The following is a 13,900-nucleotide window of genomic DNA, read 5'->3' on the forward strand; positions in this document are numbered from 1 at the left end:
GGGCTGTTACTTTACTATTGGATATAGGTATATGAGGGAGATAGAAATTTTGCAGATGCAAGTACCGCAGGTAGTAGCAAAGACCCAAATAAAGATTAAAATAATTTAGTAACACTTAAGATTGCTAAAGATTGAGAGAACGGTTTGTTGCTGGTCAACCTCGGGTCTCTGGTCTCTATTAACATATAAAACTGCTTCGTTATAATTGCCTTTATTTCGTGACATTTTAAAAGGAAATAGGTAAAACGGATAGCAATAAAATCGAATCGAATTTATGTGGAAATATTAAGGAAAAACATAAAATTAATAAAACAGCTCCAGTTTCTTACAAAACACATTCTTATTGAGGAAACCACTGAGTAATGTAATCTTGAATGACTTTGACCGTAATTGTGTAATATTAATAATTCATTATGAATTACATTAAAGCAATAATCTTAGAGAATGACCTTGAAACTTAAACTAAGTCAAAAATTCCGCTGATCGTCCGATCCCTTTACTTGTGATGTGATACTAAAACCGTCACGACGTTTATTCCTTTCGAAATTGTTGTTGCCTCCTAGCGTTTGAGTCATTTAAAAACATATATCTGTGTACTAATTTCCGCCCGCGTTTTCAACCACGTGATTTAAAATCTAGTGAGATTTTAACCGTGTGTAAAATGGATAATACCTAATGAATTATAATTTATTTACATATACACATAACAACAACAACAGCCTGTTAATTCCCACTGCTGGGCTAAAGGCCTCCTCTTCCTTTGAGGAGAAGGTTTGGAACATATTCCACCACGCAGTTCCAATGCGGGTTGATGGAATACATGTGGCAGAATTTCTATGAAATTTGTCACATGCAGGTTTCCTCACGATGGTTTCCTTCACCGCAGAGCACGAGATGAATTACAAAGACAAATTAAGCACATGAATCAGCGCACGCACGCGTTCTAACCACTGGGCCATTTCGACTCTTATACACACACATACACAATAATCGACTTACGAAATAATCAAAGTTGAAGAAGACAACTGTCGTAAGTTGAAGTTAAAAAAATTAAAATAAAAATAATTTATTTCATCAGTAAGAAAACACATCATTAACTTTACAAAGATTGACTTCTCCTTTTGAGTGCAGTATGCTCCCGTGAAAAAAGATACCTTAAGCAGAGTCCTTTGCGCTCTCTCTAACTCAATCAATTTGGTTTTCACTGCTCCGCCCCATACAGTGATACAGTAAATAGAAATTGATTGAACCAAAGCAATGTAAATTTGTTTTATCAATGTTTTCATTGCAACATGACGAAGTATATAAGACGAATTATATAAGTATGCGTAGCTATATAATATGAATATACTAGTGTTAATGATGGACAGAATACTTTATTGCAAATAATTAATTGATGGCACAATTAGATTTTGTGTAATATTAATATGAGCTATATAAACAACGCTTGCAAGTTTTACTCGTATAAGTTTAATCATAAGTAAGTTTCATCTAAAGCGAGTATGTGTAAATAGGAATATTTTGATGTGTAGGTATAATACCTCTTACAGTGACTATATTTAAAGGTTTATTCCAATTGACTTCTTCAATTATTGAATATTAAACTTCAGGTTTCAGTATTTCATAAGATTTCATAGCAGACAATAGTTCATCTATATACACTAGTAACAGTTCTCGATTAATATGTCATTATTTTATAATGCAACACTATTCCACCTTAATTTTGCTTTAATAGTTTCGATACCAGCTTCGTTGATGTTCAAAACGCCTATTTTTTTTTGTTTAATTGTTAAATGTTGCAAAAGAGTAACTACTTATTTTCCTCCCGGTTCTTCTCGGTAAAACCTACTTTCCGAACGGTGGTAGCTTCACTTAATATAAAAAAAATTGTTAAATGACGATTCAAAAGTGCTTATAGAAGCATACTTGAATAGAATACCTATATTTTGATTGATTTATCTCGACCAATGACATCCTGTTGATTCGATGTCAAAAACCTTTTATTTGGTTTTCGAATGTTGTTGGACTTGACTTATTTATAGATCTTTAAGATGACTACTTTGTTTGCAATTATTATATCAATTAAAATCAAACGCTAGAAGCGTCGTAAATTTCTAACGCATTGTAGAATCCGCATTCCTGAGCGCAGCTTGCTTCACAACAAATTGTGATAAATAGATTGTTAATTAAGCATTTATGTTCGACGCATGTTTATTCGTCATAATTCATTTCCCCTGGATTAGTTATTTGTCATCCCATAAATGGCCAAGGATGTGAAGACGCTCGTAAAGTCTAGTTAGTAATTATACTTATTTATAAAAAATAATAAACACCCATAATAGTCTCTCTGAAAACCAAGGACTAATTCATGTATTTTCCCTCTTAGGGATATGGTTTGGGAGAACATGCTGATGACATAAATAAAGAAACACAGTTATTTACGTGTCTTAAAAATTCAACACAAATTAAGAGTATGAAACTCTGTTATATATCGTTTGAACTATTCCGTTAAATTAACGACTATGTAATGTATGGCTGTACCAACCAAGTAAAATTGAGAAAAAATATAAATGGTTTTTTAAATATGCACAGTACAATATTAAGTATTTCGTACAATATTCATTCGCTATTGTAGTAGACGTCCATTGTTTAGTTTATAGCCAGGCAACATTAATTTACTTTGTACAGTCAGCAGAACATTTATATAAAGGCCTTAATCTATAGATGATTTCAAATACAATAATTAAGTAAAGTTTACAAACCTAAATAAAGAATATACACATCATATGTAATTAAATTCAATTGAATATACAGACTGACGTAGTTAAACAATTTTATTATTAGAATTTAACATATATTAAGGGTGTATGTAATGACTTATAACATATTTCTAGTAGAATACATAATTTAATTAAATAACAGCATTTAAAGCCTTACTCTAAGACAGGAATAATTATGATATATAAATATAATGTTTTGCTAACTGTACATCGCACAGGATGATTGGACAGGTGTACGAGAAGTGATGTTAGATGGACGGATGAGATAAATCGTTAAGAGTTCCGTTCAATTGTATCTGCGAATTTGTGATCGCATTGTTATCTATACCGTATTCATCATCATCATTCGCTAACCTTATTCCATTTACTTACGCCCTGAGGGCCTCACTACAACTCTCTTTACTACCCGATTCAAATTGTCTTTGCTCAAAGGAGCGTTTGAGTGCAAAGGACCACAATATAATGAGTGCCTTTACGATAAAAATGCAAACCCATATAATCTGAATACGTTATTTTGATAAATTCAACTCGATAATATTTTTTTACATTTTTTACTAAGTCTTTCGAAGATTTTTTTAGGTCTTTAGGTCTTTTTATAATCTGTAAATAGGTTGCTTCTTAATTACATAATTAATAATAATAATAATATTTTATATATAATACAAAATGCACAACCAAATTTAAATTCAAGATTGAAACCGATTAATCGTGTCGATATCAAAAATACAATTCAGCTTGCATACAGTAAAGGTATATTATAATTATAATGCGAATTCCGTAATAAATAATATCTGCGCAGTCATTAGTTGAGAAACTGCGTGGTCTCACGCGTATTATCTCCGTACGTGATCTGTTGTTTCCTAACAGTTGCACTATTGTCATACCAGCCGCACAGTACATGTCTACGAATTTCTCTTGTTATGTCATTTTGTAATTATGCTGGACGAATGGCGCCAACTCTTCAAACACTTGCCATCTCTTTTATACGTATCGGGTATTTATATCGGTCTCGCTCACACGATATGTTAATACGATAACTTTTGGAACTGTCAGCATGAAATTTATTTAGTCGGCAAAATCGAATCGACATAAAGGTTTGATGTAAGGTTACTTTGGATATTGAATATATTTTATTCAGCTAAATTATTATATAAGATAATTTGTCATAAAAATAATAAAGCTTTTAACCTTTATTTGTAAATTAAAAAAATGACAGTCAATTTGTGTACGTATTTTAATTCGTACTTTTGTTTAATATAAATATTGTTTTATTATAGTTATTATTCAGCTCTGACCTCAACCCCGGAATAGTGCTTCAGTTTATTTCTTTACACAACGATGTAGGTCGGTATATAATATACAAGTAACATACATATATTCATCCGACTGATGTAAGTTTCCTGAGGATGTTTTCCTTCAACTTTCCTTCCTTAAATTATTGTTTAAATAACAGCAAGTGTCTCTAAGGAAACCAGCCAATTTCGCAGGACATATTATATCCCAAAAGTGTGTCCACATTGGTGGACTTTTTATTTCTCCACTTGCCGATACTAATCGAGTGTGTTCTTACACGGGAATAGTTATACTTCATACTTTCATCCGGGATATTACTGAGATCATTTGTATAGGAAATCCAATAATCTTATGTCGGCCCGACTTGGGTTTTGAACCCAAGATCTTGGTATCTATGTCTTTTATAGTGAATAGAGCAACTAGGCAATCATTACATCACGATGGTGATCAATGGTGTTTTTTTTACATGACAGTATAATTGGAAGCTTTATATTCATGGGAACTTTTCTAAACATGGCTATTTAATACCGTTAATATTAACATAAGTCCGTACTTAACACTTACGAAAGCGATGTGTCAAATTTATTAATAGCCTTACGATGTCTCATGAAATCGTCTTAAAAGATTTTTTTCTCGCGTCGGGCTATTCGTTTTAGGGTTTTATTAGTGATAATATCAAATGAATAACTCTAAACCTGTTTCATGAGATATAAGGTATTTTTATTGTATTATAAATTGTGGACTTTGTACGAGCGCGCTTATCTCAAATACATGTCGATTTCAAAAACATGTTTGCATTAAATAGTCTGTTTAGTGAGGGGTATTTTAGGCTATATCGTTTTACACGCACGAGCCGAGATAGCCCAGTGGTTAGAACGCGTAGATCTTAAACGATGAATGCGGGTTCAAACTCAGGCAAGCACCAGTGACTTTTGATGTGCTTAATTTGTATTTATAACTGTCAAGCTCGAATAAAATATTTTTTTATTTTTTTATTTAGGAATTTCTTAAGTAACATATATAAATTAATTTATTGATTAATTTAAAAAAATATATTACAATAGCAATTTGTATAACAGGTATAACAAATCATAAGGAGACGAGCGTGTGACGTCATCACAGGCGTGGCGCTTCACAATTTGCATATAAACACACTTACGTAAGAGAAAGTCCACACATAAAAACTTTAAACAAACATTTCTCTTAGTTTTATGTATTTTGCATATTTAATAGAATAGTCTCCAACTGTGGAAATGTACCTCAAGTTTATGATTGCCTGGTAACTTTTTGTTGTTTGTTTATACAGGAAATGAAAAGGATGGTTTCTCCTCTTAAGGAAGAGATACCATCTTCGCCATAGTACGATCGCCTCCTAGCTATTTCTATTCATATACTTGTTTAATTAATTTGACAAAAAAAGACCCACTGAGTTTCTTTCGTCGGTTCTTCTCAGGTCTAGGTGTTTCTTGTTCGGAACCGGTGGTAGTGTTTAATTTGACCATCAATAAGAAAGTGTAATACTTCTACACTGAATAAAGTTATTTGTGTTTGTGTTTGAGTAATATGTGGCGAGATTCATTAAAATTCTTCAAACGGATTCGAACGTGTAGAGTGTAGACAGACTGTCAAATTGTCAATATTGAGAATTTTTGTTTTTTTTTTCGTTGTATAACTAATAACGCTAACACACGAATTGAAACAATATTTCACTGTCTATAAGACAATGTATGAAATTTATATAATTTTTTTAATTTGTTGTAGGAAGACCGTCGCGTAATTAGTCCTCACGGCAGTCATTACCGTCCATTGACATCAGTGATGTGGGAAATATGTCTCCCTTTAGACCTTTTCTACCTTCAAACCTAACCATCGACATGTTCTTGTAAAAAAAAGAATATTTTCAGTGAATGTACTCTTACAGATATGTATATACAATTTTATAAATTAATGTATGTTTTCAGCACTATTCCGGTGAATTCCGTGATCTTCAGTAACTGGGAATTCAATTTTTATAGTGTTAGTATTATCATATAGTATCGTAATATCAGAGGTCATAAAGATTGATGCTGTAGGAAATATAAACAGTTATTTACATCGCTATGAACTGCGGGAGCGGGATGTTATGTCACTTTGCCTGAAGTTACACTTGCTCACTCGTCCTACAAATCAGAACACGTGTACTAAATAATGCTATTTGGCGGTAGTGAGTTACTTACCAAGACTAGCCGGCACAAAGATCTACCATACACTTATTTAATGTGTCTTAGTATTAATTATTATTTATTAAATAAAAAAAACTACAACTCTAAAGTAGTTTCAATTATTTAGAGATAAATATTATATTTTATATCTATGTCGATATATGTATGTGTTTATAGTATTATGAATAATACATGAACACACGCATCGGTTACAAAATCATAATGACAGTGGATCGTTTCTTTTTTCGTTCGCATGAAAGTAGATGTAGATGGTGTAGCTGATGGTGAGTAGCGGTGCGGTATGCCATACATTATTAATGATTTGCAAATCATGAGGTTAGAACTGGTCTCGTATGCTTTATATTTGTTTGTTGTATGTTGAGGGCAGTGCGGATTTTCTCCTAAACCGTTTGCTATCTATACATAGATACTTATATATTTTTTTGTCTAGAAAGGATTTAAAATTTGTATTTTACTGATATATTATTTATTTAAATTTCGCAAAAAAAACTATAGAGTTTCTTGCCTCTCTCTCCGTTCTTCTCGGCACAATATCCATTCTGACTCAGTGGTAGCTTCACATTTAATTCAACACTATAACATAACAATATATAATACTTTTATACGCCTACTAGATTATAAAATATTTTGATTTTATATAATCTTAAAAAAATACAGAAAAACTGTTTATGGATGATACAAAGTTAAACAAAAGCTATTTTCAAGAGTTAAAAAGTTTATAAAAATATCAAAAGAAATCAAATAGTATTTTACATTTCAACTCACAATAAAGATATCAACGCGCGTAAAGCATTTCTGAATCATTACAGTATATAAATATACTTTAATGATTCAGAAATATCTATATATATTCTATATAGATATAAATAAATTTAATGATGAAATACACGTATTATCTTTAAAAGTTAAATATAGCATAGATTATATTTAAATTTATGAATCAGTTAAAGAAATTTTTTAGTTTATTTTTAATTTACTCAACCCTGAATTTATCAAGATGTTTTGAAATTTGTCACACTTTTACTTTTAATTTTTTTAATTGAAAAACTAGCATACTGGAAATAAAGATTCAGATGGATGATAAGTGCATGATCAAATTCATAGACACTACTAAATATTAACCACTTTTTTATGGTATAGGTTGGCGGACAAGCATATGGGCCACCTGATGGTAAGTGGTCAACATCACCCATAGACAATGACACTAAAAAATATTAACTATTCCTTACATCGTCAATGCGCCACCAACCTTGTGAACTAAGATGTTATGTCCCTTGTGCCTGTAGTTACACTGGCTCATTCACCCTTCAAACTGGAACACAACAATACTGAGTACTGCTATTTGGCGGTAGAATAACTGATGAGTGGGTGGTACCTACCCAGACGGACTTGCACAAAGCCCTACCACCAAGTAAGTCCCTTGTGCATGTAAAAGGAATCAGAATAATAAGCAATATAATTGATGTTTCACTTTAAACAAACAAACGAACATTCTAATCAATTAACTATCGTACCCTCTATAACTATAAGAGCGTAAAATCTAATGAAAACTTTTTGCTATTTCATAACAAGTCAATTACGCTGCTGACGGTACCGGGAACAACGTAAACAATACAACTGGTTCTAAGCTATGAAATGTGACCTTGGCTTACCATTTAGGTAGAAAGTAACCTGCAGCTTAATTGATCATGTAAATGGGTCGTTTCATGACATTCTGTTGAGTTATTCGAACTATGCAAAGGATTGTTTGTTGCTAACGCTGCGACGGATTTCATCAAAATAATAACTGGTTTCATAATATTATATTAACAGATGTTTTAGTTTTTGTCTTGTTTCATGTGTGATGCTATTTTCATTTATAAATGTATGTGTAGCTGTTTTTGCGATAATCCTTTTTGTTATTCATTTTATTTTGCAATTCGTCTTTGTAAATAAGAGCGAATATTTTATTAATAGTGAAAGCATACGTTTTAATGATGCGCTCCACGCTTTTTATGAGTTAATTAAAAATTATGTTTTAGATATTTTTGCAGCGCAGTTCGTTTCTTTCCTTCGAGAATTAATATTAATAGTAAATATTGTTTTAGTGGTTTTGAAATTGTTTTACTTTCTTTTAATTAAGTACTATACTTTCTTTCAAATAAAAAAAATATACATTGACGGTTCTCGATCCTCAAGGCGGAATTTTTCAAATACTTTTTTAAATATATGTTTCATTAAAAATGCTATATTATATATACTAATATTATAAAATAAGTATTATTTGATTACATGTTTAATATAATCTATAGAATTCATGTACCAAATCAAAAATGTCATTTTTTAATTAAAACAAAGCATGCCATGCGAAGCAGGGGTGAGTTACTCTTACTGAATAAAATTTTATTTATTTTTTTATTTTAATTATTTATTTATTTTATTTTAATTAATATGCTTAATAGGTTTTAATGTAAAGAGCCAATATGTACAATGTATTAACAATAACGGTTTTACTCTATTAATTGTCACCCACATATACAACAGGAAGTTATATAAATGTAATTTGTTCGAAAAATAAACAAGGTTCTATTAAAGTACTTTATGTTTGTGTAGATCCCACACATCGCGCTTCTAGGATATTTTATTATCTATGCCAGGAGTCCGGAAATGCGGACACACCCAGAAGCAAACACCTGCGTTTTAGGTAAAATATAATAATTACACCAAGTCGTAACTAGTAGTGCAACAGTGGACTAAAGCTGAGTGCTTTTTGTTAAACTATTATTTATAGTTTCTTTGCCTACTTCTTTGACAGTTCAATTTTAGGGATGCCTTATCGAGTACGTGACCGTTGTTTTTTTTTTTCATGGAGCCAGTTTTCCTGGACGAATGTGATTTCTTATTAAGCCGATAAAAGTCTGAATTTATTTCTACATTCATTCATAGATTCGTAGAGTTATTTTGTTAATTTTTCATTGTCTTTTTCGCTTTGCAAATGTTAAATTATATAACTTGCATTACTACGTCCGGCAATTGTAGAAAAAAACTGGTCTAGCACGAAAGCCGCGGGCGACAGTCGGTCTGTTTAAATATAATTGTGGGACCGAACCCACGACCTCCGCCTTCGAACATTTTAACCTTGGATATTTATTTACACGAAATGTTTTCTTATTAAACAAATACGTATTATATTTGTAATTATGAGATCATCACACAAACAAATCCGGGTATGTATAGTTTTATTTTCCCTTCGATTTTTTATTTGGTTTTAAAGCAGTAAGGAATAAGTCCTTCGTCCTAATAAAAAAAAACTACAAGGTTATTTTACAAAATCTGTATAATAATACGTAAACAACCATAAACGTCGTGTTTTTTTGAATACCTAATATTTGTATAGGTATATGTTTATTTAAAAAGGTCGAGGTAACAGAGAAACTCAGTATATGACATATATTTGCACCTAAAAAAATATTATAGTAATATTATAATATTTTTTTATACATTTAGAATATTTACTAAAGTAATACGTATTTCGAATACAGAAAATAGAATACAACGTTTTCAAATTTAACTTATCTTACAAATATAAATTAATTTATATATATTTCCGAATAATGTTTATGTCAATATTAATAAGTAAAATATCAAACAAGAAAAAACAATAAATTTGAAAGTAAGTGCCTAAGAATGCCAATAAAAATCTTATTAATCATAACTCACCTCTCGAACCGGAATCCAATAAAACTTCAATCGTCATAAACAGAGGATTCAAATAGAATCAATGATTAAATATAAATAAAACATGCAGTTTGAAGTGCCAGCCAGTTCACTGTGAAGATTCCACACTCGAAAATTCCAGTAAACAGTAAGGAAACTCGTTTCACTCAACTTTTTAAGAGGTTCTGACAGTGAATTTCGGTAAACGCGGGAAATCACAAAAATATATCTTAATAACACTCACGGCGCATGCGCGACACAACAAGACCTTTCCTTTGCGAATGGACGACTGTCTTGTGTCTTCAGAGTAAGAACCAATCGTAGACTTACATTCTCTTCAAAACGTGGTATAATACGATTTTATTAAAATGTCGTATATAACTGACTAACGTAAGCTACTACTATGGCTTTTTAATTTAAGAGTATTATACAGGTAAGTTTTCGAAATCTTAAACGATTTTTTGCTTTAAATCAAGGAGAATAAAGATATTTATAGCTTGAATATTGTCAGTCAGAGTTGCGAAAGAAATTTAAGTTCACAGCACGACACGTAAAGTATGTTTTCGTTTAGCAATTTATGTCATGAATGAGAGTATTGTTGACGGGAAAATAGGCTTTATTAGATTGTAATAGGGCTTATGTTAATTGCAATGGCATTAAGTTGATCACCTTAGAAGAAATGCTATGGCCTCGGATGGTATGTAAACTTACTTGGTAACTTGGCTCATGTAATGATTTATGAAAGACTGAAGTAAGTATTACGACGAATATTACAATATAATAACTTATTTTAATTATTTTTTTTTATATAAAGCGACCATCATCTGCGTTATCAACTATACTTTGTGTTATGTAATAATTATTTACTATACAAATTCGTTCAATGCAGTTTACCATATTGTTTAACGTCATAAGATCATTCTTATATAAGGTAAAGTTCGTTATATTAAATCTTGTCAATCAACTTGATTATCTAACGTAAAAAGAAATTTTCAGATGGCATACGCTGTTTCTGATATAAGCGCGTATTAAGTAACTTAAACGTATACATTGATAATAATGTCCGTGTGACAGATTTTAGCCACGATGGCCATACATACATAGGTACTTGGTGGTAGGGTTCATCCGATATTCTACTACCTACCAGTATTAGTCAGTTCCAGCACAACTATAGGAACAAGAGACATACTAGGTATATTAGTTCCCAAGGTTGGTGGCGCATTGGTGATGTAAGCAATGTTTAATATTTCTAACAGCGCCATTGTCTATTGGCGGTGGTGACCACTTACCATCAGCTGACCCATTAAAAAAAATCATCAACTGAGACTAAGTAATAAGTATGTGCCCTAAGGCAGGTGAATTATTAATTCTATTACTCTCATAATCCGATGGGATGTCAAAGAAACTACGATCTACATTGAACAGTGACGACACAAAGTATCTGGAGTATAAAATAATAACTTTAATTAAATATTAAAAAATAGCATCTGAATTTTTAGATACCTACATCAAACTTTTTTTTGTATGTGATAGGTGGCAAACGAGCAGGAGGCTCACCTGATGGAAAGTGACTACCACCTATCTACTTACGTATCTTTCGAATACTTTTTAAAGATAATATACTTTTAGGAGAAAACGACATTAGCGCGCAAATTGGAGTTATATGTATTTATAAGATTTTAATTGAAACGTAAGTTAAACCAGTTTATCAAATACTAGACCATTATTATTTTTTTATGGGCCTCATATATCCAAAGAAAAGTGTTGTTTCGAAGAGGCAGAACGTAGCAAACAGGTGTTATTTTTTAGGATAACAGGCGCTTCTAGGTTTAAATAAAAAAGGAACCAAACATTTAAGTAAAATAAAAAACATATTCCAAAAAAATCTTTATTAATAATAATCACCAAACATATAATTTAATATAACATATTGTATATAAAAATACTTATGTGCATTCGTCTATCGCTACACTATATTTAATTATCAGATCAATTCAAAACACTCACAAAATGTTTATTTTCCATTATCTCGTCCTAACTGATCTGAAGGGTAACCAGTGTCAAGGGTGACCAGATAACTGCATCTTGCACTTTACAACAATTTATAGCGCACACTCTGACCACAAACACAGATTCCAGAGCCTTTTTTTTTCCTCTCAGGATATGACCAGATTGAGTTCAGGCGTGAAACCATAAGTTTTAGGTGCTTTAAGTCACGGGAGTATGTACTCTTGCAACATCCAGACAGAATTTTTTTATCGCTTCGACCCGAGATTTTAATTCAGGCCTTATCAAGCCTTTAGAACAAGACCGTCATATACCGACATATTAAACTTTTGTAATTAATCATTTTTAATAAATATACTTTATAATATATAGTACGTAATTAATTAATACTACAAGATCACTAGCGACTTCAACCTTACCTACAAACAATAAAATACGTAAATCATTGAAGTGATAACTTCTTATGGGAGGGTAAACTGCTTCGTTACGTAACGCGTTACGGCGTCAATCTAGCTTCTCTTTCTCGCATACGATGGCAGGCTCCACCTCTCTCTCTAACCCACTGCGGGCGGCAGTTGGACGTCCCAAGTCGTCAATTCGACACGTCGATTTACATGCACTTGCTTTCTTTGGTTCAACTGACGCGAGAATCTATAGCGACGAATAGCGTAGAATGGCGCGATGGGGAGCTATTTCTATTGGTTGTGTAAAACGGCAGTAATCAGTTTTATTAAATTTGCCGATGCTACATCTAAATTATATCGTACTATATTTTTTTTCTGTGGTGTCTTAAGAGGAAACTATATGACGACACAGGCTTATTTATTTTAAAGTATTACTTGTTGGTTGTTCAAAATAAATATAATGATTCCGTTATGATTTAACTATATATGTATTATAAACTGTAAAACTATGTTAATCTGCGGTTCTATGTTGTAATACATATACTTTACATATATAATTTTTGAGATTGAGTGTAATTACAGAATACATTGATACAATTTTGTTAGTATATGTTATTTAGTATATCATAATTAAAGTATCGTATGTCCGTATTAAGTAAACTGATTAATTTCGAAAGTATCAACATTATAAATCTATAAAAATGACCATATTCAAAGTAAAAATAAACACGAATATTCGAATGAGGTATAATTGGCGAGGAAAGTAGCTGAAGCAAAACTAAGAGAAGCGGGGAGCATATATATTGTATGACGTATGGCCTATAAATAAAAATAACATGTTATTATATACACTCATTAAAGTTTTCAAGATTATATGAAAATCTACCATATTTAAAAAACAGATATACGTTGTATAAGCTTCAGAAAAAATCTTTTGTATTTTTGAACTTTGATATAATCGGAAAAGGAAAATTCTAAACTAATATTATAAATGTGAAAGTAGCTCTTTGTGTCTGTCGTTCTTTCATGACCAAAGGGCTGAACCGAATTTGATGATATTTAGTATGAAGCAAACTTGAACTGCAAGAAAGGATATAGGCTACTTTTTGCCAAACACATGACAACCAAACAAATGCTAGCAAAGCCGCCGGCAACAACTAATTTACAAATAAATAATAAGTTCTCCCACACTCAAGCTCTTGGCTATACACTTAATTATAATTTATCAAGATTGAAAGGTCAAGGGAATCCATTTTTCGAGAATTTACCGAGTAAATATATCCGTTGACTTTGAGGCCAATTATATATGTAATGAGATCTCATTCCAAACATTTGTTCATTAATTTTGCTAGAAAAATATTTGTCTTTACATTCCACAATCAAACAAAATTATTGAATTCAATATAATGTACCGTGAGTCGGAATGTTAAAAATAATTATTTTTAGTCTTTTGGGGGGGTTTTAAACCACTAACACATACATAAGATTTTAAATGAAC

General features: G+C 31.4%; 1 protein-coding gene across 1 annotated transcript in view; it reads right to left on the minus strand.

Moving 5' to 3' along the window:
- Positions 1-10,306, minus strand: part of LOC124539236 — an 82,730-nt gene extending 72,424 nt beyond the window's left edge. Inside the window, exon 1 of the mRNA XM_047116537.1 lies at positions 9,995-10,306. The gene's annotated coding sequence lies outside the window, so the exon portion shown is untranslated. The remainder of the gene's footprint in view (positions 1-9,994) is intronic.
- Positions 10,307-13,900: the final 3,594 nt, after the last annotated feature.

This window comes from Vanessa cardui, chromosome 22 (assembly GCF_905220365.1).
Source record: "Vanessa cardui chromosome 22, ilVanCard2.1, whole genome shotgun sequence".
NCBI lineage: Eukaryota > Metazoa > Arthropoda > Insecta > Lepidoptera > Nymphalidae > Vanessa > Vanessa cardui.